The sequence below is a fragment of the Mesocricetus auratus genome, unplaced genomic scaffold, assembly GCF_017639785.1.
Source record: "Mesocricetus auratus isolate SY011 unplaced genomic scaffold, BCM_Maur_2.0 Super-Scaffold_100029, whole genome shotgun sequence".
Taxonomy (NCBI): domain Eukaryota; kingdom Metazoa; phylum Chordata; class Mammalia; order Rodentia; family Cricetidae; genus Mesocricetus; species Mesocricetus auratus.
This window is the reverse complement of record NW_024429210.1, coordinates 555,468-581,159: the sequence shown is the minus strand read 5'-3', so window position 1 is coordinate 581,159 and position 25,692 is coordinate 555,468. Positions and strand designations below refer to the sequence as shown.

Sequence of the window (25,692 nt, the reverse complement as noted above, 5' to 3'; positions counted from 1 at the left end):
TCTCTCTGTCTCTGTCTCTCTCTGCCTCTGTATATCTCTGTCTCTGTCTCTCTCACTCTCTCTCTGTCTCTCTCTGTCTCTCTGTCTCTCTCTGTCTCTCTCTCTGTCTCTCTGTCTCTGTCTCTGTCTCTGTCTCTCTCTCTCTCTCTCTCTCTCTCACCCTGGTCACTCTGGGTAAACCAGGAAGACATCTCTGCTGAGACTTGTCCTCCCATGACTTAAATTGTTCATAGGAGTTTGAGTCACTTGAAAACTATCTATTCACAGACACTTGGATGAGTTTGATATTTTAAGTAGTCAACAGCTTGGCAGTGTCCTGTATCTAGTGACTGAGGGAAAGCTCTCACTCTGTCCTAGTTTCACCATTTATCAGGAGCCCAGTCATAACTCACTTCTGGTGGCTCCAGACAAGGTTAAAGCCAGCACTTTATGTCTGTGGTACGTGTATGTGTACCTGTGGATTCATTTGCTTAATAAATATTATTGGCTTATAAAGTGTCAGGTACCTTTATGGGTACTCAAGATATATGTACAGTCCATGTCTACAGAGAAGTCTTGGAATGAGCACTTATATTCATATGTATCATATATATATATATATATCCTAATTTCTATATTCAAGCATACTTAATGGAGACAGCATAGAAAACCACTTCATTTAGGTTGGTTAGTCTTTATTTCAGTTTGATTGCATTGAAAAGAACCTAAGAGATTAACGTACAACCCTGTAGAGGGTGTTTCAAGGCAGGATTAATTCAGGGGGGAAACTCCAAATCTTAGTGATGCCATCTAACAGTCTGGAGGCCTGGATAGAAGAAAAGGAAAAACAAGAAGAAAGCCAAGAATGTCTCTTCTGTTTCCCGGTTGTCATGATGAAAACTGGTCTGTTCCACATGTTATCTCTCCATGATGAGCTAACATCTCTGATGTTGTGAGTGAAAGTAAGTAATTCTTCCTCTCAAGGTATTTCACTAGGGCATTTTGTCACATAATGAGAAAATGAGCAACTTTATAAGGAATTAAAGGATAGTTGGGGTCAGTGGTAGAAGGAAAAAAGGAGAGAGAGAGAGAGAGAGAGAGAGAGAGAGAGAGAGAGAGAGAGAGAGAGAGAGAGAGAGAATCACTATACTGGCTAGAATAGAGGCCTAAGGTAGACTAGGTAGACTCTTTTTCATCTTTAGACCTCCAGTTACACATGTTCCTCAGAGTAAATATTTAACTGTGTGGTCCTAAGTTCAAACTTCACCCACTACAGGTGTTCTTTGGGCACAACTATGGACTGGTTACCTCAATTTCTCATTTGCTACTGCTTAGTGACTCTGAAATGTACCCCATGCATCTCCCAGCCTAGTCCAGGGCCTCTCCCACAATTCAACAAAGAAAGAAAGCATCCGAGTCTTCAAGATCCTATTCTATCAGTTCCACTGACTTTCATTTCAATTTGAGAGTACTAAAATTGTCCTGACCATTACATGTCCCAGGATCGATCTTTATTTTTTAAATGGGAGAGAAAGAGAGTGCCTACTATGCTAGCTTATAAACAGCCAGCCACATGGAGAAACTGGCTAGGACATTAAAAGTTCATCAGTCTCATTACAACTATTAAAAAATAAATCATAGTACCCCCCCATCCAAGTGACAGAATAGAAAGGTAGAAAGATAGAGACATTAAATAGATATAATCAGCGCTTTTTATTTTAAATGCCTAAAATGTATAATAAGGTAAATCATGTACAAAAGAGTAGCATTGGGTGAGAGGGAATGAGACAGGTACTTCAGTGAGGTTATTTCAGACAAGAACAGTCATATCAAAGAGAAGTGTTTTCTCCTGGGAACTCCACCCTGCAGTCTTTCATCTGTGTGCTAAGCCAGACAAATAGTAAATTCTCTTCAACTGAAGAAGCCTAGAGCAGATGAACAGTCCTTTTCCAGTTTTAATACCTGTGTTTGTCCACTTTCCATTGCTGTAACAAATCACTTGAGAATACCAACCTAAAACCAACCTAAATAAAGAATTTATTTTGGTTTATAGCTCCAGAGTTTTCAGTCCATGGTCACTCGGTTCTGCTGTGAGTCTATGGCAAGGCAAAAGATCATGGTAGGGAGGCTACAGCAGAGCGAGGCGCTCACACCATCTTAAGGGAGAATAGAGAGAGACATCGTGGTTAAGATGAAGTAGTTAAGAGCATAACCCCTAGAATTACTCCCTTCAACGAGGCCCCACTCCTAACTTTCCATCACCTTCCAGTAGTCCATCAAGTTGTTGACTAGGCCAGGGATCTCATGATTTCATTTCTGAAAGTCCCACCTCAGATCATTTCTGGCTTGAACATCAACAAGCCTTCAATGCATGAGATCTGGGAGACCCTTCAGATTCAAGCCATAACAATAGAGAGAATATATACAGTAATAGAAAAATTTATCCTTGAATTCAGGGGCTCACGATATAATCTAGAGTTGATTTTGAAAACCTCTTAAAGATTATATATAATCTTGCTTTTTTGAGAACCATCTCTATAGAACTAAAATATCGCTTTCCTCCCTTTGGTTTTCTTTGTTAAAAAAGTTCTTTCCAGAGCTAAAGAGAGGGCTCAGCAGTGAAGAGCACTTGAGTTCAATTCTCAACACCCACAGGGCAGCTCAAAAATGTCTGTAACTCCAGTTGCAGGTGACCAGATACCCTTACACAGAGATACACACAGGCAAGACACCAATGCACATAAACAGTAAAAATAAATAAATAATTCACAAAGTTCTTTTCAATCTCTCATTTCTTCTTCCTCTTCCCCTTATTTCTCCTCCTCCTCCTCCTCCTCCTCCTCCTCCTCCTCCTCCTCCTCTGGTTAAAGGCTTCCCAGTTTTGTTGGACTTCAGGGGCCTCTGGGCACAGCCGTCCCATTTCCGTTCTGCTGCCTCCCCTGCATAGCCGTGCTGTACGTCTCTCATTTTGTGTGGTTTTACTTAAAACCCATTCTCAATAGAAAGAGAACCACAACAAAGCTTTGGGTTTGCCCATGATGGCAGTTCTTCCTCCTGGTGTCTTTTTTTCCAAAATTTAACACATTTATTATATATACCAATGGGATTCAATGTGATATTGCCATATACACAAGTATAGAACATGTTTGGACCATATCCAACCACCCCTTCTTCTGTCCTTGCCCTTCTTATATCTGCCCATCATCTTTCCCAGTCTCTTTTTATCAATATTCTACATTTAGGTGACCTTTCTCTACATCCAACAGAGAACATGCTATTTTTTTTTGTTTTTGTGTGTCTGGCTTATCTTACTTATGATGTGATCCAGTTCAGTCACTTTTGCTGTAAATGACAGAGTTTCCTTTGTATTATGGCTAAAGAATGCTCTGCTGTATATAACATATAAACCCTATTTTCTCTATCCAGTCTAGGCTTATTTGGTGTTTGGTTATTGTGAAAAGCATCTCAGTAAACACAGGCATGCAGCTGTCTTTTTTATAAGATGGCTTCATTTTTTTGCATATATACATGGTAATAAGATGGTTAGAGCATATGGTAGCATCTTTCTTATCACACACACATACACACGCATGCATGCACACAAGAACACATTCACACACATGCAGATGCACACAAGAAAAAGCTTCTCTTCATCTGCAAGTCTTCAGCTGTAGAGCAGTCATCCAGTGAGCATAATGTAGGAGCAACTTTATGTGGCATGAGAGCGCATTGTCTTGGAGTAAGAACAAGACATCCAAGGAAGCCTGTGTCCCCATAGAGAGTTGTGACTAGCCATCTGAGCCTGTATCCCCTTAGAGGCCTGTGGGTAGCCATCCAAGTCTGTGTAGCCATTATCTTGGTCTATGTGCTTTAATAACATTAATTTTTGAATAACTTAGTCTAACTTTCTTTCTTACCTTCTACCTTGGCTTCTATCCCCTAACAGGATTTCTCAATTCAGTTATTTGAATTAATTTCAATTCCAGTCAGATAATTTAGTAGAAAGAAATCTGGGGGGCACCTTGTAACATGTAAGGTGTTTTACAAATAGAAGTTATAACTAAGTACTAATTATATAGTACTGTTCTCTCTGCTGATGTATAGGTGGGAGTGAAAATAAAAGATGAAAAGCCTTGGCCCTGATGTTCAGGGGCTCTGTGCTAAATAGAAGAGGTAGAAAAGGCTTTTAACAAATGAGGATGACTGGATCAGTAATTACAGACTAGGATCATGAAAGGGTCTTCCTAAAGATGGTAGAGCATGGAACATTTGAATGAACTTGGAAGGACATGGAATTCTTCAGCTGTTGAACAGTATGAGAAATATGGGGAACCTCTCCCTCAAGAGTTCACCTGGCATTACAGAGCAGAGTCCTCCCAAACAGGAAGCAATCCTGTCAGATCAATGCAGATGCTGGGATGGGAAAAAGATGAGTGAGGGCCTTGATCATTCAGTCACACCCCCGGTTTTCCACATTAAATAAGAATTCTTTCTTGGAGAAAAAAATTTGCAGTGAATTTTTAAAGCTTTAATTGAAGCCAGCATCAGGTTAGCCTCATAGATGCCCATCTTTATTTTTAATTATTCTTTGTCACATGTTTTCTTCAAAGGGCAGCAATAAACATATACAAGTTATTTTTGACTCTAGAAAGTTGGCCTGCAAAGATAAGATCATGGTTCCAACTCCCTGCTGTATATAAAGATGCACAAGTCTCATCACCCCATTTCTGACCCAGGGCAACTTGAGGTCTGCACATGGCTTTCCTCTTAGTAATGCACAAGGTGAATGGTTGGTACATACAGAACATCTGTGAAAACCGAATTCAGCACTCGGTGTCATTGCACTGAACTTGTCAATTAAAATTTGGGATATACAGTATTTTAGTCAAGTTTCTATATTTGACTTCTAAAAAAGAATTAAATGTTCAAGTTGCAACCATTTGAAAGATGTTGTTACACATAAAGACCTTGAGTAAACAGTACAAAAATTCACCTATGCACAGAAAGGTGACTGCCCTTGTCAATCTACTTAAAGACTTGAAGAATCTATTCTAAAGTTTTCTTTTAGCCACAGAGAGTAGCCTGAGAGAAGGGCTACAAAGTGGCATTCTTTTCTACCCAAAGGTGCAAACACTCAATTAAAATGAAAGGCGCATTTAAAAGGAATGTGTTCCCATATATCACCTGTGATTAGATTTGTGACAACTTTTACGGACAGGAAGGCTTCCCATTCAGGAGCAGACAATTCGTTACTTGTGGGTTTAAGGTCATGCCCTGACAATGGGAACAATGACTCTCAAACCTATGGAAGAAACTCCGTCAACCAGTTCAGGTGTTCAATGGAGCGTTTGAAGAAGAGGAGGTGACGATGCTCTTTACTCTCATTGGGTCCTTTGTCTTCTTCTGGATGGAGGTAGATAACGTGATGGCTTTCCCTAGAACCCATCCATGGGAGATTCTTCTTTACTGTTTGGGGCTTTTACCAGTTTTGTATTCAAAAACCAACCTAAAACTCCTATTTACTTTCTGTCCTGAAGATTGTTGTCAGCTCTGAATTGAACTCTTCCTGGAAGATCTTCCTTCTCCTCCCACCCCAGCAAATCCCTTCTGATTGGCTGAGGGGGATGATAAACCCTGACCTTTAGCATCAGGTCATATCTGGTGAACCTTTTACCAGCCCTCAACACATGAAACCACAGTCTCTGAAGAGATCAATGATTTTCGGGCTGCATGGCAGTGCTTCCCCCATAACTTTTACATTTGGAAAATTCCAGAAAACCGGAACTTATGCTTGCTTGGAAACAATTTTGTCAGCTGTTATTTTCCTATAGCATGAATCTATATTCAAATATGAGATCAAGAGGAAATTTTAGCCTAGACACTAAAGAAAAGAAACGAGAAGGAATGAACAGGTTGGAAAATGCTACAATGCTTTAGTTTTTTCCAAGGGAGTGTAAGGACAGATTCCAACTATGTGTCCCCCTTTGACATTTATTCAGAACCACTACTTTTTCAATAAAGTTCAAACTCTGAATATTTCTGGTATATACTTTCACTGAGTGATAGAATATATAAGCCAGAAGAGAAAAATACTCTAATTTATCCTAAGAGAAAAAGTAGCCACAAGATACATGGAAGAAAAAAAAACAAAGAAATAAGTGTTGGGAAGATATAAAAGTGAGGGGGGACAGTTTTAAAACTTCTCTTCAGTTGCATAGCTGGCTATTTACTGATGACATTAAATCACAAAAGACAGAACCAAGAGGACAAACAGATAAATCAGGAAATGTGGACAGACTTTTTGTGTCAAAGACTTTGATGGTAGAAAATGTTTACCATGCTCAGGTGAAAGGTGAGGCATGGAAAGAGAAAAAGACAACTCTCCTGCCATCTACGCACAGACAAAACATTTGTACTTCTTTCCATGGAAACACTAACTTAGAGAAAGGGAACAGACCCTTGGGGACTTCCATCCTGATAACTTTGAGAGGGAAATACCCAGAAGTACATCCCAAAATCAAGAGAGGGCAAATGAAGAAATGGCATCAGAAGCAGGATACTAGGTGTGACTGTGTAAGACAGACTAGGCACTCAGCAGGGAGGTGGGCAGCATCCCAAACACATCTGTCCTGACCATCGTACATCAGTGCCCACAGTGGGCTCAGACACCATCCTACTCAGAATGCTTAAATACCCTCTCATATCCTCAGTAACCCATCTTACTTCCAACATTTAACATCCTCGTCGACACCATGGGAACAAAGACCAAGTACTAGAACCATTTGGAGAACTAGGTATTCTGAAGCCAAATCCCTTCACCACACATTAAATCTAGGACTTGCAATCTCTAGTTTCAAGAAACTGCTCCCATTTGATAGGTAACTTTGAAGGACTGCTAGTGAATTTGGCATGTGTGTAATATCTCCCTACTGCTATTTCCTTGAAGGACAGTTCATAAGTGAATTTATAAAAGGTCACATGGAAAATAACAAATTCCTTATCTATTCCTCCTAAACATGATTGCTACGTGTTGATGACAGGGATACCCTGCTGGATCAGTGAGTTTAATTTTTTTCTTTAAGTCACATGCACCTAAAGAAGGCATCAAGTTAAAGCAGTGGAGACTGGGAAAGAAACTATAAAATAGGTATGGTTTCTCCTGTTCCAGGAATGCTCATGGGTTTAGGACCAAAGTCATGTAAATAGTCACTTACATATGGAGATGAATAATTTTGGCCATTTTACGCATAATAATTGAGAAGTTGTTGGGTTTTTGTTTTGCTAAAATGAAAAGCACTGAAGGAATAAAATGTTTAAAATCTTAACTTCCAAGTTCAACTGGTTCCATCAGTGAGACTTTCCTGGACACAGGGATCTCTTGTGAAACATAAAGAGTACAAACTACTCTGTTAGCCACAGCTAGCCTTCCCCTGCTGCCCTGCCCACTGCATCCACAGCCCAGCCAGATGCTCAGCCCAGATGGCTTCCCAGCCTCTACTCTGCTTCTTTCATTTTCAGTTGTCTGCACTTCTTTTTCCTATTAATACAGATGGTCCAGAGCTAACTCTATAGATGATTCAGCCAAAAATCACCTGGCAGCGATACATCCTAAGTGGTGTACCACACACATAACATTACCACCAGCGAACCCTCAAAACGATCAAGATGAGTGGCCTCCAAAGTCCCATAGGAATTTACAAGAGCCAAGAGGATGTGCAGGGAAAAACAGATCATCTGCTTTCATTTATTTTGTTATGTTCCTTTTAAACTTATTTTTATGGCCATGTTTTGTAGTACATATAATAGAGCAGAACCTTGTTGATATACATTTATAAATTAGTATATATCCAATAAATCATTGTACAAAAATAACTGGCATTATTACTTCTAGGAGTATGTGATCAAAAACAAGAAGTTCATGTGAGAGGTCTTGGCTAGTATTTCAATCACAAAAAAAAAACAAAAAACATAAACAAAAACAAACAAACAAAAACCTAACAATAAAAAATAAATAAAACACATGGAATATTGAAATTCACAGGCAAATAGATGGAACTAGAAGAAACCATCCTGAGTAAGGTAACCCAGTCTCAAAAGGACAAAAATGGTATGTACTCATTCATATACGGATTTTAGACATAGAGCAAAGGATTACCAGCCTACAATTCCCACCACCAGAGAAGCTAGGAAACAAGGAGGACCCTAAGAGAGACATACATGGTCCCCCAGAGAAGGAGAAAGGAACAGGGTCTCCTGAACTAATTGGGAGCATGAGGGAGAGGAAAGGGAGTTAGAAGCAAGAGAAGGGGAGCAGAGGAGGGGAGAGGAGGACAGAAGAATAGAGGAGAGCAAGAAAAGAGATACCATAACAGAGGGAGCCATTATAGGTTTAAAGAGAAATCTAGCACTAGAGAAATGTCCAGAGATCTATAAGGATGACCTCAACTAACAATCTAAGCAATAGCTGAGAGGCTACCTTAAATGCCCTTCCCCAATAATGAGATTGATGACTACCTTATATGCCATCCTAGAGTCTTCATTCAGTAGTTGTTGGAAGCAGAATCAGACACCCACAGCTAAACACTAAGCTGAACTCTGGAATCCACTTGCAGAGAGGGAGGAGTGATGAGCAAAGGGGTCAAGACCTGGTTGGAGAAACCCACAAAAACAACTGACCTAAACAAGGGGTTGCTCATGGACCCCAGATTGATAGCTGGGAAACCAGCATGAGACTGTTCCAGACTCTCTGAACGAGGATGTCAGTTTGGAAGTCTGGTTAATTTATGGGGTCTCTGGTAGTGGATCCGTATTTATCCTTAGTACATGAATGGACTTTGGGTACCCAGTCAACACAGAGGGATACTCTCTCAGCCTAGACACACAGGGGAGGGTATAGGCCCTGCTCCAAATGATATTACCCACTTTGAAGATCCTCCATGCAAGGCCTCACCCTCCCTGGGGGGCAGGGGAGGAGAGAAAGGAAAGGGATCTGGGATTGACATATAAAAGAAGCTTGTTTGTAATTTAAATTTTAAAAAAGGAAAAATAAATAAAACACTGATTACCTATGACCTAGTACTGGGTGTGACTACCTCCTGGCTTTATGCATAAAACTTTATTAGTACAAGGCCACATACATTCATTTAAACAGTATCTAGGGCTGGTTCAGAAGATGCCTCAGAAGCAGAATGACCCACAAGTCCTAAAATATTTACTGTCTCTAGCCTTATAGAGGAAAAAAAACTGTTAACCCTTGATCTAAACCAATGGTTCTCAACCTTCCTAACACTGTGACCCTTTAATGCAGCTCCTCATGTTGTGGTGACCCCAACCATAAAATCATTTCATTGCTACTTCATAACTATATTTTTGCTACTGCTGTGAATCATAATGTAAATATCTGAGATGCTGGATATCTGATATGCGATCCCTGTGAGGTTGCGACCTCAGGCAGAAAACAACTGATCTAGACTAACTTCATTTTTATGGGTAAGGGGAATTTAAATCTGGAGATGTTGAGCAAATTTGGCAAAATAGAACTAAAAGCAGTTCTAGCGATCCTAATATCTGACCTCAATCATACTCTCTTTGGGATGCTCACTGTATCTTGCTTCATGTTTATCAGGATCCTAGTATTACAACTCAGTGTCAAAATGGATCCTGTGTATCTATTCTAGTGAACATTTAACCAATACTATGGTGTTATAGTCTGATAAAGGATATAAATTTTCAGCTAAAAAATCACCAACAAACATTTATCATGAAGATGCGAATCAAGCACTTTGCAAGAAAAGGTTGCTATGTGTATATATCATTGAGAAATTTAAGTGGTGGGAGAGTTCAGGGCACTTTATTGGAGAACTGGTGTTTGAGCAAATGTAGCTGCAGAATAACATTTCTAAAAACTGGATGAAAGCCTTGTCCAATTAAAGAAATTATATACAAAAGCACCGTAGCAGTAGAGTGCCGTTCTGAAGAGCTGGAAGCAGACTGCTGGGCTGGAGCACAGATCTGGATGAGTGTGACATAGAGGAAGTAGGGGGGAGCAGGGTGCACCCCCAGTGATTCATTCATCATTGGAACAGATCACTATAGCTATTGTGTGCTAGACTTTAGTCAGTAGAGAGCCACTACTGTGGTTGTTCAGTCACGACGTAAACGTAATCAGAACGGCAAAGGTGGAAAGAAACAGATTTTGTGATATGGAGTTTAGAGATGCAAAGTGGTCAAGGCTGATTCCTTAGTCTCTGCTGTAGGGAATTCGTTAGTGCTCACACATAACACCAGTTTTCCTCTTAAAGAAAGCCAAAAAGAAGCAGGTAGAAACAAAAGAAAAGGGTGTTGTAAAAGCTAATGGAAGACAACATTTTAAGAACAGAATGTCCAAATTTCTGCTCATAAAGAACTCAGGAAGATCTGGGCAGGGGTGGTGTATGCCTTTAATCCAGCACTGGGGAGACAGAGACAGGTGGATCTCTGTGAGTTCAAGGTCAACCTGGTGTGCAAAGCAAGTTCCAGGACAGCAAGGGCTGTTACACAGAGAGACCCTGTCTTGGCAAGGAATGTGTTGTAGCTAGAAAAAAATCCCCAAATTTTTCTTCAGAAGAAAATTTACCCTTTCAACCCTTATTTCCAATTGTAGAGATTTCCATTTCTTCTAAGGGTTAATGAAGTCATTAAAATGTAATCAAACAAATAGTATTTGACCAAATTCATTCATGTTTATATAGTGGATGACAGAAGTTTCTGCTTCCTGAGATTCGTTCCCAGGGTCCCAACACACTTTAGACTTTCTGACAGCATTGTAAGCATCTTAGCTCTGAGCAACTGGTCTCAAAGCTTCCCTTGCCATTTGTCAAATATCGCCTAGCATAAAAACCTACTTCCCACTGGAGGATCCACACAGTTGGTCACCACAACAGAAGTGAGGAAGCACTGCAGGGGAGAGCCCAGCTGCCAGGGCCAGAGCCTACATATACCATATCCTTCATGTTCCTCACCAATGCAAGTGAAAGACGAACTCCACAGTAGCTACGGACTGAGAAGCAATGCAAAGGAGAAGAGTGTACATAGAAAACCTCATCGTGCTGTGCACTTGAGAGCTGTACACTTTCCGCAGGGTCATGGTTACACTTTACCAACAATAAAATAGACAGCCGAAATCTTTGGTGTCAAGATATTTACCCCAAGTTACCAGGCTGAAGCTGCTACAAATTCTGACAAACTGAAACTTCATTTTAATTTTATTCAGAATGATTCTTTGGCAAGAATGGGGAGTAGTGGGCATGGTTGGTCCTCACGCATGAACCCATAAATCCCATCTCCCATGGACTGTACTAGGCACTACAGAGACATCAGCTGCCCGTGATCATCACAGACATCCAGTGAGTTAGTTACTAACCCTCTCAGTTCACAGATGAGGAGACTGAGACACCAGTGACCTTTTAGCAAGCACAACATTCAACAAAGCATCACTGCCCAAGGAGAAATGTGACCACATACCAATCCCTGCCATTAGTCAAAGTCAAAACAAAAAGTCAAAGAGGAGGGAAGAGAAAGAGAGAGGGCTCAGACTACAGAAGCAAAGCTTTCACTGAGTGCAAAGCTTGGCCAAAGTTGTTACATACAGGGTATTTTGTGGAAGTGAAGCTTGTGGAAAGAGCACATCATTTGGTTATGTAAAGATTAGAAGCTGGCATAATGTTTAGCCATTGCTTTTTATTTTGCTCCTTTTTACTGTTTGATAACTCCATGGGTGCATATAATGTGTTTCTGATCAAATCCACCCCAATCCCATCTCTCCAGTTCCTCCCCTATTTTCCCACTGTTTCTCCCTCCCAACATCATGCGTTTTGTTGTTAAGATGGCCGAGTCCACTCACTGCTGTCTGTATAGATGTGGCTTGGGATATCTACTGGAGATGTGTATCTTCTCTGGGATCACATCCCTGAAGAAACTGGCGCTTGCTCCACCAGCAGTCATCAACATTAAGTATGTAGTCACAGCTGCTATGACATCGCTGTCATGCCCAGAAAGTACTGTCTCACTGCAGATGCCCTCTGCCTCTTACAATCTTTCTGTCCCCTCCTGCATGGTGATCCCCGAGCCTTGAGGGGGAGGAGTGTCATGTAGATACCCCATTTACAACTGAACTGTTCAGTCTTTTCTTATCTTCCTGTTGACCAGGCATGGTCCGGTATTAATCATATCCTTCTGCAAAAGGAAGCCCTCTAATGAGGGTTGAAAGATGCCATAGACTAGGGGTCCAATGATTAGAACTCTGGGTTGTCTGTTATTATGTTTATTTAACAAATTGGTAGTCCTAGGTTGTCCCTGTGACTTAAGAATACATGTGTCTTGGTCCAGTTGATGGTACCAAGCATTAGTTCTATCTTGTGGAATGAGCCTCTTCCATAGCATTCCACTATTACAACAGTGGGCTTATCTTGCCATGATAGTCATTAACATAGATATCTAGGTACACAGCTAAGTATAAAGTACTTGACTTTTTTATTCTTTGAAAATTCTATGTACATAAAATTTACTTTGAACTGAAAAGAAAGTCACTCATAATTTGCTAATTATCCATAAAACAATCCAAGTGTGCCCCTTTTCTGTGCAGAGTCCATATAGCAAGTGACAAATAAAAAGCACAACTTGTGAGCGAGTTTGGATGCTTGCTGTGAGACAAACTGAAGTCCCACAGAAGCTAGCATTTCCAAAGGAAACTGTTATGGGAAACGTAAGGAAACAACAACAACAAAAACGCAAACTGAAATCATGTAGGAGTTCAATGGAACCCTAATGTATTTTTCCTAGAAGGTTCTCGGTTCCTTTTTCTAATGAAGCACACAGCTCTGTTCCATAAATTACAGTGACTGCCAATTCAAGAATGAAGCCACCATTACCGTATTTTCTCATCTGCAGAAAAAGCACCTAAAGGAGAAAGTTCAGGCAGAAACACAATCTACCAATCCTAATTGTCACGTCATCACTGCATCTCAGGGAACTGAGTATAGAACTACTCACACATTCGTGACAATAGGATGAGCAAAAGAAATTCACAGGAAACTGGACACTTCTGGAGAGAGAGTGAAACTGACATACTTCTCTGAAAACACACCCACAGAACTGACTAAGGGCTAACAGGGTATTCTAATACCCATATTTACTGTGGTCAAGAGGATACTTTAAGGGAGAAGAACAGAGTGAGGAGAGAATGTGTATGATTGTCTGCCTGTGGGAACTTGTGTGTCTGTACTGTAACAACCCTGTTTGTGTAGGAACCAAGGTCTCAGCCAAGCCAGTGTTCAGCCTCTCACAGAATTGTCTTCACTGTCAATGCCATTTATTTGGGTCTAGGGAGGTAGCTCCAGGGTAGAAAACTTGCCTAATGCATGCACGCACGCCAATGTGTTCATTTTAAAAAGCATCCATGTGTCAGGCATGGTGGCACATGCTTTTAGTTCCAGCACAGGAGGCAGAGGAAGGCAGATCTCTGTGAATCTGAGGCCAGCCTGATCTACAAAACAAGTTCTGGGACAGCCAGAGCTATACCCTGTCTCAGAAAGCCAAAAAGGAAAAAAAAAGCACCCACTCAAGTGAGAGTTTCTCAGAGTTTTAGAAATTTAAGGAAAAATACCAAAAGAAAAGGATAATTCAGGTCTGTTAGGTGGGCTCTTCCATCTTAGAAGGACTTACAGCCAACAGTTCCACACTGTCTCCACCTTCCTCTCAAGCCTATGTCAGGGAAGGAAAGAGGCAGGCAAGGTCTGCTCTCCCTCATAGACCATGCACTTTCACCAGCAACCGGGGGAAGGGTTTCCCAATGTACCATGGGCCCTTTGGCAATTCCCCTTTAAAAGCACACTTCTGAGCTTACACATAACTTAAGGGTTCATGCACTTAATAATCCTGTTTTCTGAAGCTAATTGCCTCTGTAGCTATTTTATGCCCTTAGGTGCCATGGCACGCTATTAGAAATGCCAGTGCTCACTCAAAACTACCTCAGATCTATAATTTATGGAACGCACTGAGTCACAGATCTCAGTCGGCTGCCTTTGTCATGAACTCTTCCTTCTTTCTACAGGGTTTTCTTTAAAGAGGAAAAACTCACTTTAGATTACTTGATGCAGAAAATTTCTAAGGGAGTTTTCCTGGGAAATTATGTGAACCCAAAGTTGAGTTCTCAGAGAGCAAGCGTTCTACTCTGCACATGGTGCGAATGCTTCCAACGGGCTACAGGGAGCTGTCTTGTACTCTTAAGATACTTAACAGCAGAAACTGACTCAATAAACTTGAAGTGGTCGACAGCCATGGCCTACCTCTCACCATTTAACCTCCCCAGGTCTCCTCGGCCTCGTATCATAAATTATAAAACAGCCATTTTATCACACACAATGAACATAAATAAAATTTTTATTTCTAACATTAATCTATCATTAATATTATGTGTTCTACTAAGACAAAGCCCTGATCTACAACCTTTTATCAATCAGCAAATAGTAAGTATCATAGGATGATTATGTAAAGATCTTTTTCATAGTCAATTGACAAAAAGCTTATGGATACCACCATGCTGGAGCCCTCAAATATTTGAATATAATGTCTACAGCATGCATGAATCAACCGAATAACATCTAACAAACACACTGATTTCTGAAAATTTCACAGAAAATGTAAAAACTTCATCTTCAGAGACCTTGAATTTAGAAGTAAGAAAATGAAGGCTGACTCTGTGACCTCTGCACACAGGAGAGAGTTGGGGCTGGCGCTTGAGCTCACACAGCTCTCTCTGAAGGAAGAACTTGCACATTTTGCTTTAAAGAATTTTGTTCCAATAAATCCTGATTTTGTCACAAAAAGAGACCTAGTTGAGTATGATCGCTCCTTAAAATACAGAATTCCTGTTCCACCAACACCTGCTCAGCGATGGCCACAGGTGCTGTATTTCTGGTGCCAGGAAATAGAAGCAGCCTAGATGGCCCTCAGCTGAAGGATGGATAATGAAACTGTGGTAATCCACACAATGGAATCCTAATTCTGCTGGAAAGAAAAATGAGAGGAAATGGACGGCTAATCTTAGACTGAGTAAGGGAACTCAGACCAAGACGGGTAAGTGCTGTGCGTTCTCTTGCTTATGATCCCCACTTTGAAGCTTAAGATTTGAGTATTTAGCCTGGAGTAAAGAAGCCAGGGAGGTGGAATGAGATGGGGGAGGGAATGGGACATTGGTGCTATGAAGAAGAAAGGGGAAAACAGGGCTGGGGAACTTAACTGGGAATGGGAGAAGGAGACGGAGGAACGAGACTTAAATAGCACTAAGGTTGTTTGAAAAACATGTACGGAAACAACATTTATAAGATTATTTAAAATACATATATGTTTTATGCAGATACACATGTATATTTTTTCAGTGGATTACATCACATGGAGCTATAATGCTGTACCAGGTCTACCCCAGGAAAGACCCATAGATTATCCAAAAAATAACCATGGTGGCAAGCAAATGAAATCTCCCTTCCTGTTGTTTATCGTGGGATTCCTGAGAGACTCCCCAAACAATAAAAGCTAATACCTTTGCCCACCCTCCCAGAAGTTGAAGGTAAAACACTGAGGACCCCATGTACTTCAGACATAGTACTTAGAGGAATTAACTGGAACGTATCTGGAAGCCTCCTCTCATAGTATTGAAAGGTGCGATGCAGAGTGCCAAGAGGGAAAAGCCACCAATCCTCCCTGCTAACAAAAAAGCCTGCAAGCCACAGCAATGACTGGCTCAGCAAGCCCCAGTGGTGCAGTATTGGCACGCATATCCTGGGGGCAACCAACAGTTGTCTAATTGAATGTAAAGCCCTCTCAGTGAGAAGTAATTCATGCTTGGCTGTAAACACTGTGGCTGGAACAATTATAGACCGTAAAGAAGAACTGACTACTACAATTTTCCTAAATCAATATAGTTTCTAACTATATTCTAAATACTTATCCTTATACCCACAGTTAAGTAGAGCACTCACCCCTCATCGGAGACGTTTCCTTTTGAAGTAGACGCCGAGAACAAGTGACTTTAGGGGGCCAATTGGTACATCTACAACACAACCACTACACTCAGGAAAGTGGAGGCAAGAAAACCTGCAAAAAACAGAGATGTGGAATAAGCAATGCCACACTCATGAAATCTCAACAACATGGTTACCTGAACAAGACCTGCATAATGACCATAGCAATTGACATGTCAACACAGAGGGAGCCATTTTCACAAGGCCTCTCTCCTACATGAAAACTACAGCCAGTCAGTGACTGATGAGAGATGGAGAATCAGTTTTCCTTAAAGAGGAGCCCCCGATAGGTTATCCAATCAAAATGGGTCAGCTCTAAACACATGTACATATGAGCAATACTAAATGGAGCAGGTGAGCTGTGTGTGTATACATATATGTCACAGTAATTGTAAGAGGTCATGAATTCAAGGGGAGTTGGGAGGACTTGGGAAGAGTTAGAATGGGGAGAGGTGGAAATGAGGTAAATCCTCATGTATGAAATTCTCAAAATAAATTTTTACATGAAAAAGAAAACTTGGAGTTTAGTTCTTTTTCCTTCTGCTCCTCTCATGCCCAAACTCTCAGTTTTAATTGTTTTTTGTTGTCATTGTTCTCTGTGGCTATGTCTGATTTTTTTTATTTCTCTATTTTTTAAAAAATGTGTACTTTATAAGTTAAAACATGGGAGGACAGAAGAGTACCTGCTGTGACCCAATAGTTCATCCAGAGCTCTTCAGGTTGCAAGTTTCTGCCATTCACTTCAAGCATGATTTTGAAACTTTGTGATTTTACTTTTAAATGAAAACTCCTTGCTCTTTTTGATATGCTGATTATCACACGTCTCATTCAGATTTTTAGTTCATACTTCTGCCTAGTCTACTTTTGCCTTTCTTTTTCTTTTTTTTATTTTATTTAAATTAGAAACAAGCTTGCTTGACATGTCAATCCCAGGTCTCTCACCCTTCCCTCCTCTCCTGCCTCCCAGCTCCCCGAAACCCCAACCCCATTCTCCCTCCGCAGGGAGGGTGAGGCCCTCCATGGGAAATCTTCAAAATCTGTCATATTATCCCGGGCAGGGCCTAGGCTCTCCCCCATGTCTCCAGGCTGAGAGAGCATCCCTCCATGTGGAATGGGCTCCCAAAGTCCCTTTGTATGCCAAGGATAAATACTGGTCTACTATCCAAGGCCCCATAGATTGCCGAAGCCTCCTCACTGACACCCACATTCAGGAGTCTGGATCAGTCCCATGCTGGCCTCTCAGTCACCAGTCTGTGGTCCAATGGCTCCCCCTTGTTCAGGTCAACTGCCTCTGAGGGTTTCACCAGACAGGTCTTGACTCCTTTGCTCATCACTCCTCCCTCTCTGCAACTGAGTTCCAGGAGTTCAATTCAGTGTTCAGCTGTGGGTGTCTGCCTCTGCTTCCATCAGTCACTGGATGAAGGCTCTAGGATGGCATAATAAGGTAGTCATCAGTCTCATTATTGGGGTAGGGCATTTAAGGTAGTCTCTCCACTATTGGTTAGTTTGCCAGTTGGTGTAATCCTTGTAGATCTCTGAAAATTTCCCTAGTGCCAGATCTCTTCGCAAACCTATAGTTGCTCCTTGGCTCAACCTTCCTGCTCCTCATGTCCTCCTCTCCTCTCCTCTTCTCCCCCTCTCTTTCTCCAAGCTTCCTCTCCCTTCCTCTCACCCCACACTGATCATCAAACAGTTTTGTTCTTATTTAGTTGTGTTGGCAAACTGGAGTGTCGAAGAGCTTCCTAAGTGAAATAGGTGTCCTACTTGATGATGGTGGCTCTTGAAAGGGGGAGGTCCACTTCAGCAGGTGCTGAGAGATGTGATGTCACGCTGTCCTCTTTTGCTAATAAAAACATCCATGGATGTAGTTCTCACTTTTACAGGAAATGACAAGGGTCTTGCCTCCATTTCCTCTCAGTTTAAACAATAACTAAAAGATTCCAAGTCACCCTGCAAAAGCAATGAATCCAAATCGTTGTTTCCCAGTTGCTATTTTCTCTAAGACCTGCTAAGCACTGGCCTTCTCATGTATTTTTCCTGTAGGCGTAACTCATGGCATGACACTTGAACTTGATAACAAACAGCACAAAGACAAAGCCTTGAGAGGCCACTTCCAACCCTTCCCACACTCTAGTCCCATCCCGCCACACATAGAGTCATAGACTTTTGAGAGGTTTCTGTTCTAGATCAGGTTTTTGCAAGGAGAGAAATTGGCAGGAAGAGATTCATTTGAAGGGTATTTATTTAAAACTGATTTTCTTTTCCTATTGACTATGTTAGACTTCTGATTCAGTGGTGTCTTGTCATGTCTTGGATCCCAGAGATAGGCATGCCTTCTCTATGGCTCACAGTTTTTCAAGGGCACGGGCAGGTGCTGCTTTTACTTCTAGAAGTTGACAACAGTTCTACAAGGTTCCTTCACCAGCCTATACAATCAACCTCGTCCTCTGATGGGTTCTTCATATGGGGACAGATTATCTTGACTGAAAATGCTTTGCATGGCTGGTAATACATTTACTTCAATAAATCACTTCATTGATAAACAAGCCTTCACCTGCTCCAGCGGGAAACAGAAGAAAAAAACTTTTCAGAAATTGTCTTTCTCTGGCACAGAAAAAGAAGAGGGCACACCCAGAGGTTTGAAGCAGGCACCATTTTGTGAAGTTCGTCCTCAGCAGCACTGGGAAATCCACAATATCTTGGGAAACAGGTGTGAAGTCAAAAATAGCCGCTTTCATTTCTATAATACTTAAGGCAACAAAACTCATTTACATGCATTATTTCATTTCATTCTAACAATAATCCTGTAAAGTAGGCAGGACCGAAACCATGGTTAGTGTTGTTAATCTAAGGAAACCAAGATTCAAATAGGCCAGCATTTACAAAGCCCTGAGTTCAATCCACGGCACCTCAAAAAATGGTACAACTAATAAAACTTTGAAGTAAAACACTAGTGGCCAATAGTGACTAAGATATCAGTGCACTGTGTGTTTAAATATGCACTCCCTCAATTTGCTGGCACCACAACAGGAAAGCAAGACAAACATTCTCTATTTCAGATGAGCAAAGGTGAACTATGGTTAGGATTTCTGCTAAACAGTATTTCTAAAAGACTTTAACACAATGCTTTCCCCTCAGCGACCGCCCCTTCTGCTGGGTGGCTTCATGGAGGGCTTGCTGTGGCACGGTCTGTTTGCTGGCTCTAAGTCCTCCCACTCCTTCCCTCCCACTCACTCCCAAACTCACCATCAAGCTTCAACACAGCTGTGGAGGACAACTCAATTAGATATATTTTTATTGATAATTTGAATAAAGGCAACATAAATAACATCACTGAACTTTTGGAAAATAGAAAAATAACATGAAGTCCCATGATCTCAACCTCTGTTATGCAGTCAAGTTTCCCCTCAAGCACCATCTGCTGTCTCCAACTTTGATCACATGGCGATTCGTAAACACTTTGATTTTGCATTTTCAGTTGACTCTGTTTTAAGCCCATTAACTTATCATGACTTTGAATGGCCATTAACTCTATGAAGCAAATAAGATATAACGAGTGCATCCCTTGTAGCATATTGTATCTGTTCTCTCTGCTTTTCTCTAGCACATCTTCCACATATCTTAGGCCACGAAGGACCTGTCCCAACGTAAACATCCACTGGCAAACTGTAAGACACACTTCGCTAGGGCAATTAAAGAATTCTAACTTTGGCCATTTTGCTATTTACTACTTTCTTACTTGCAACTGCATTTTGCTGATTGCTTGTATATCAACACATTCTATATTTTCATATGTTCTTGGGAATCACCTGTTCATGACAAGTGTATAGTTAACACAGATAAGACAGTTAAAACTGGAATTTCTAGAAAGTGAAGGAAAAGCACATTCTATGGTGTGTTTTAATCATTTTTAAGGTTTTTTTTCCTGTGGTGCTCCTCTTACATATCATGTCAGAGGTTAGTTTATGAGCATGAATGCAGAAAACATAGTTAAAAACAACTTCAATGTCCACAAATGATCCTCAGCTAACACATGTTCACTGTCATTATGCATGACTGCTATCTTCATTAACTAGCAGAGAAAGGATAAGGAAATTATATCATTGGATCAAACCCCAACCCTACCTAGCAACTAAATGAACTTCTTCAGGCACATTAAAGAAATTGCTAGGCCGTGTCTTCACTTACAAAAAATAAATAACACTACTAATCCCTATGAAAAAATGTCAGGGAGAACAAATTTGTATTAAGAATTAATAGATAATAACTTTGACTTAGTTTGGAAACACAAGCCAGAAGCTAAGCATCACCTGTAAAGTTTCACTTGTAATAGAACTGTCAACAGATACCACTTCCTTGTTTTGTAATCACTGATGATAGATAACTCAGACATATGAGGAATAGATTATTAAGAAAAACTTAAAATCTCCCATCCTCTATAGAAATAACCCATGAAAAAAACTACAAATACTGGTTTCAAATTATAAATGTTGATTTTTGACTCAAGACTCTCACAGGAACACAAGTCATTGACATCTACTGCTGAGTCTCCAAAGCCCTTTGCAATGGTAGCATAGTACATGTTCAGTGAACATACTTTGACTGAGTATAGAAACTACATTAGAGTTACTAGAAGTTACAGAGCTAGTCTAAAATAAGCACTCATTTAACAGGAGGTAGCAGTTAACAGACATAAATTACCCCGTACCAAAGAGATACACAAACATAAATATCAATGTACAGAGTTGGCTTCACAATGGCATTAAATGGCCTCACTCCCAGGTGCTCCAAAGTGTACTAACAAGAAACAAGAGCATGACTTACAACACCGTCATTGTATCCTCCTCCTTCAAGAAACAAATCTACTGAGCTCTGTTAGAAAAGACAGATTTTTTTTAATGTTAAGAACCAAAGACAGTGAGAGGAGTTACTTTATTAATGTGTTCGGACACTGTGAAGGAAGCTAGTGTTAGAAGCACATGTTGAAGGATGGGAAAGAGGGTGTAATGAATTACAGAGTAACTGCTGTTTATTCGTGAGTGGTCCCTGGGCTGGTCTGTACCTCCTGGAAACTGTTTATGTGCACAGATCCTGTGATCACGGGCTATGATTAGCAGATGCTGACAGTGTGACAGCGGAGGAAGGCATGAATCACTGCTGCTCCATACAGGAGAAGACTGAACACCATCCACTGTGCCTTAGAAGGAGGCTTCTCCATTTCTAAGCTGTGGAGACTTGTTCCTACAGGGCAGGGTAGGGAATGAGAAGGAAAGAGACTGATGAGGAATCTACTTTCTAGTTGGAAATTCCACTTATGAAAACACTCATGATTTGTGAGAATGTAAGTTCTTAATTTGTAATAAAAAGTTAATGATCCTCCATCTTTTCCTCACAGATCCTGTAATAAATGTGTTTAACTACTGAGCCTCCCAAGTATCCAGCACTGTGTTTCTAGAGGGGTCACAGCAATAGGGACACATTCACTATATTTCAATCCAAGCTGTTGAGAACCAAGATAGAAGGGGTACATGGAAGGCAAATAAAATCGACGACTCCTCCAAATTTCTAAAAATTATGTCAATGAATTTGACTGGATGACTGAGCCTTTAACTATATGCCAAAGGACTAGCAGTATTTTGCTTTCACCTAGCAATAGCAGGGGGAACAGGTGGGAAAGTATCTTTCTTGAGTGCTCATGAGAAACCCACCTTGACGGTGTCTACAACACTGCATAGGTAAGATGCTTGACCCATCTTCAGCTTTAAAACGAAATATTAATCTCCAGTGAAGTACCTTACCCGAGAGCAAGGCAGCTTTGTACAAGTTTCTAAGGCAATAGCATACATCACATATGGGCACTGCTGGAGAAAATCTTCCTAACTTGGAAAGTTGGAGTGTCTTGAGCCCATGGTGTGTGAGCTTTGAGTGAGATACAGCCATCCCATACCTTGAGTGTCCATTCAAAGACAGCTCTTAATTAAAAGCACATTCACTCCCTGTTGCAGAAGCAGGTTAGAACATGGCCTCCTTTCATCTTCCTGTGGGCCCTCTCAAGTCTGGATCTGAAATGCTGACTGACCCCCAATCACTAATAGAAAGTAGGCCAGGGAAAACCAGTTACCTACAGGCAATGAAGAAAAAAATATCCTCAAAACTCTACGTAAGGTAGACAGTTCTAAGACAATTGATGTCACCTTTTGATGTATGCCAGTGTTTTTTGCTTTGTTTTGTTTTTTAATCTGCCAATGATCACTCACATAGGAGAACAGAAAAGCCCCAGGGTTAGACGAGGCCTTTATCCACAGCTGAGACTGATGAGGGCTCCTGGCAACACCCCAAAGCCAAAAGACTTTGTTTCCCGTCTTCTCAAAGTCCTGACCTCCAGGATTTAAGGAACCAATAACAGTTTCTCATTTCTTGAGTTATTTTTCTCATGCAACCCATGGCATCTGTTTGCCAGCTCAGCATTCAGACTAATTTGTTACAGAAAAGGGGTAAATGCATGTTTATCAAGGTCTAAAGATTACTCAGAGGCCTAAGTGCACGTTACATGGGACCAAGTGAGGCATGTGAGACTTCCATTAGCTTTGTGTGCTGTAGAATTGGAACTTGAGGTTTAGAACACTTCATTTGGAGATGTATTTGGTGTCTCATATTTGTTGCTTTATTTTGGTTTGGTTTGAGAAAACAGAGGAGAAAACAGTTCAAAAATACTGAAGACTGTAACTTCTGTATTAGCTATATGCTAATACAGTTAAAAACAGATTTCATCTGGACATACAGGAACCATGAAATTCATGTGTACATAGGCATGCTCATTTTGTAGACTAAAAATTCTGCCCAGCTAGTGAAGGGAGAGCATATAGTGCCTGAGTCGCTTCAAACATTAAATCTTGTAAATGTTCAAGTCCATATATAGTTACCATTTGCCTTCACTTGAAACAATAGTAACATTTAATTTCAGAAAGAAAAACCGCTGTTTGGTTGTCCAGTCTGTAGCTAACAGCTCTTAGAAACCACATTCGCTCACTTCCTTAAAAGATAGTTTCCAGGAACTCTCCAAACAATGAGCCAGTGCTTCCCAAGACAGTGCCAGCACATCGCCGCTTTGTCTTCTCTGGATTTCTGGGCACCAGTTGGTGAGAAGAAAGGCACTGAATTGAGGCAACATTTTTTTGATGTTTAAAGCCTGCTCAAACACTGGAGTTCTATGTATGTTGGTGCATGATGTTATGTATCGATCCTTGCCCAGTGCAACTTCCTGTTGCTAAGACAGGAGAGAGGCTGGTGCAGCACAGAAACAAAGACACAGTAGTCAAAAGGCTTCTTGGATATCAAAGACTCTTCCAAACCACATCATGGTGAGCTCAGTGTGAATGAATCAAAAACTTATGACTTGTATTTCCCTAAAAGCACACATGGATTTGTAAAAGAAATGAATGAAAAAAGTACCAACACAATAAGGTTGGCATATTGTTCACCAGTGCTTAAAAGAAAATAATTAAGTACTTACAAAACACATAAAAGGGATTTGTCCAACTGAATCTGAGAGTGTGGGCACATTTCTCAGCTGTTCCCAGCCCAGTGTATCTATGTTCAGGGACCTATCTCCCATGACTAAAACCAATTTAGACACAAAAGCACACACTCTTATTCAACTTAAAATGAAAAACAGACTCAGGAATGGTAGCAACACCCCTTTATTCCCAGCACCCAGTAGCCAGAAGCAGGTGGATCTCTGTGAGTTTGAGGACACTCTGCTTTATACAGTGAGTACTAAGACAGTTGGGGTTACATAGAGACATCCCATCTCAAAAAAACTTTAAGTAAAGAGAAAAGAAAAACAGTATATTTAATTTACAGAATAAAGTCTGTGGTATAACCTAATCTCAAAGGACAGTACAAAATGTAATATATTATTCTCCATCTTTAAAATGGAAACATTGCTTATTTGTTCAATAAAAGTTTATTGAGCATCTCTTATATAACAGGTTCTATTCTAGGCTGAGAGGATACAGTGGTAAATGAGACAGAAACTGATCAATATTTATGAAGTATATCATAACAAGAGACTTTCCTGTTATGTGACAAGGTTCATCAATTATTATCAGAAACTTGGGTTTAGTTATCTAGATGACTGATTTTGTGAGCCTCCTGAACATCTGAGGAAGAGGAAAGAATAAAATATTAACGAGAGCACCAACTAGATGCTATGTGAGGTAGGTCTCAAGCTGAATTGGTTTAGATTTTTAGCAAGGAGTATATGTAAAAATATGTAAATTGATTCGATCTTTAAGAAACAGCTGCTGTTATAAGAGAAAATTATGGCCTCCTACAAGCATCTCATTTTAATCAGTCATGGGTGACACAATTACACCCCATCTTTAATAAAATACAAATCAATTCCATGGGACAATAATTCAGATATAGCTTCATACAGTTCCAGTTCAAGAGAGGTATTGTAAGGGACAGGGAAGACACCCTAGAGTCTAAGGAACAGACCAATGCTCCAGAGAAGCATTGAAAGGGACAGGAAATGGATTTCAGAGTCTAAGGAATAGGCCGAGACCCAGCATTCAGTTGCTCTGAGCTGCTTGTGCACCATGTAAATAGGGAGACATTAAGGTAAAACTAAGCTATCCACAAACTGTACCCTAAATAATGCACTCCAACTGAGTAACCTGCTCTTCTAAACTCTGACCCCCCAACCCCATCTCCCTCATGGTACAGCTTTTCCTGTAGCTTTAGAACTCCCTATCCAAGTAGAAACTTTACTCCCTCGTTCTCAACTTCTTTGCCACAGCTTCTCATGTGTCTTCCCCTTGTGATATCCTCAGTGTCTACCCCAATGCCTTGGTCATAACAATAGTACAATTTCTTATGATGGATGGATGGATGGATGGATGGATGGATGAATAGATGGGTAGGTGGATTTGTGGGTGGGCATATGGATATATGGATGGATGGATGTTGGGTGCGTGAATAGATGAATGGGTGGATGGGTGAATGGATGGATGGATGGATGGATAGATGTTGGTTGGGTGTGAGAATGGATGGGTGGGTGGGCAAACAGATGATGTTGAGGGGTGAATGGGTAGATGGATAGGCAGATTTCCTTGGAACAATTTCTGATCTGAAAGTCTTGTCTCACAGAGACTCTTACTTCCATGACAGACCCTGGGGTAAGTGTTTCCAATCCATGAATCCTGACACAAGATGACAGAGACTTTTTTATTAAAAAGGACCATATTAAGATTCCTGTTCTATCACCTGTATCTCACTGGCCATCCTTAAAAGACCTCTCAGCTTCAAGTAAGGCCTCAGCAGGTTTGAAGACATGATAAGCACTCCAAAAAGCATCAGGCATAACCTTAAACACACATCCATTTTCTAAGATAAATTCAAACCTATAAGCTGAGAACAAAATGATCACTTGCATACAATTAAATTTTATCTGTGTGCTCCTGAGGATAGGATATGGTCTACAGAAGAAGATAGCTGGCTTAAAGAAAACTGTTGCCCATGTTTTCTTGAGAACACCCATGTCTAAGAACTATCCGCACGGAGACCACTCAAAGGGAACTGGAGACAAAGATGGATTATCTTAAAAGATGTCAAGCCCAGAATATATCACAAGAAGCAGTTGTAAAGTTGA

The 25,692-nt window shown here is 40.7% G+C and overlaps 1 long non-coding RNA gene across 1 annotated transcript in view; it reads right to left on the bottom strand.

Annotated features, from left to right (window-relative positions):
- Positions 1-1,745: 1,745 nt before the first annotated feature.
- LOC110340928 overlaps positions 1,746-25,692 on the bottom strand; it is a 31,136-nt gene continuing 7,189 nt past the window's right edge. The window contains exons 2-3 of the long non-coding RNA XR_002382767.1: positions 15,996-16,110; positions 1,746-2,135 (exon numbers count right to left, since the gene is read on the bottom strand). This is a non-coding gene — a long non-coding RNA (uncharacterized LOC110340928). The remainder of the gene's footprint in view (positions 2,136-15,995; positions 16,111-25,692) is intronic.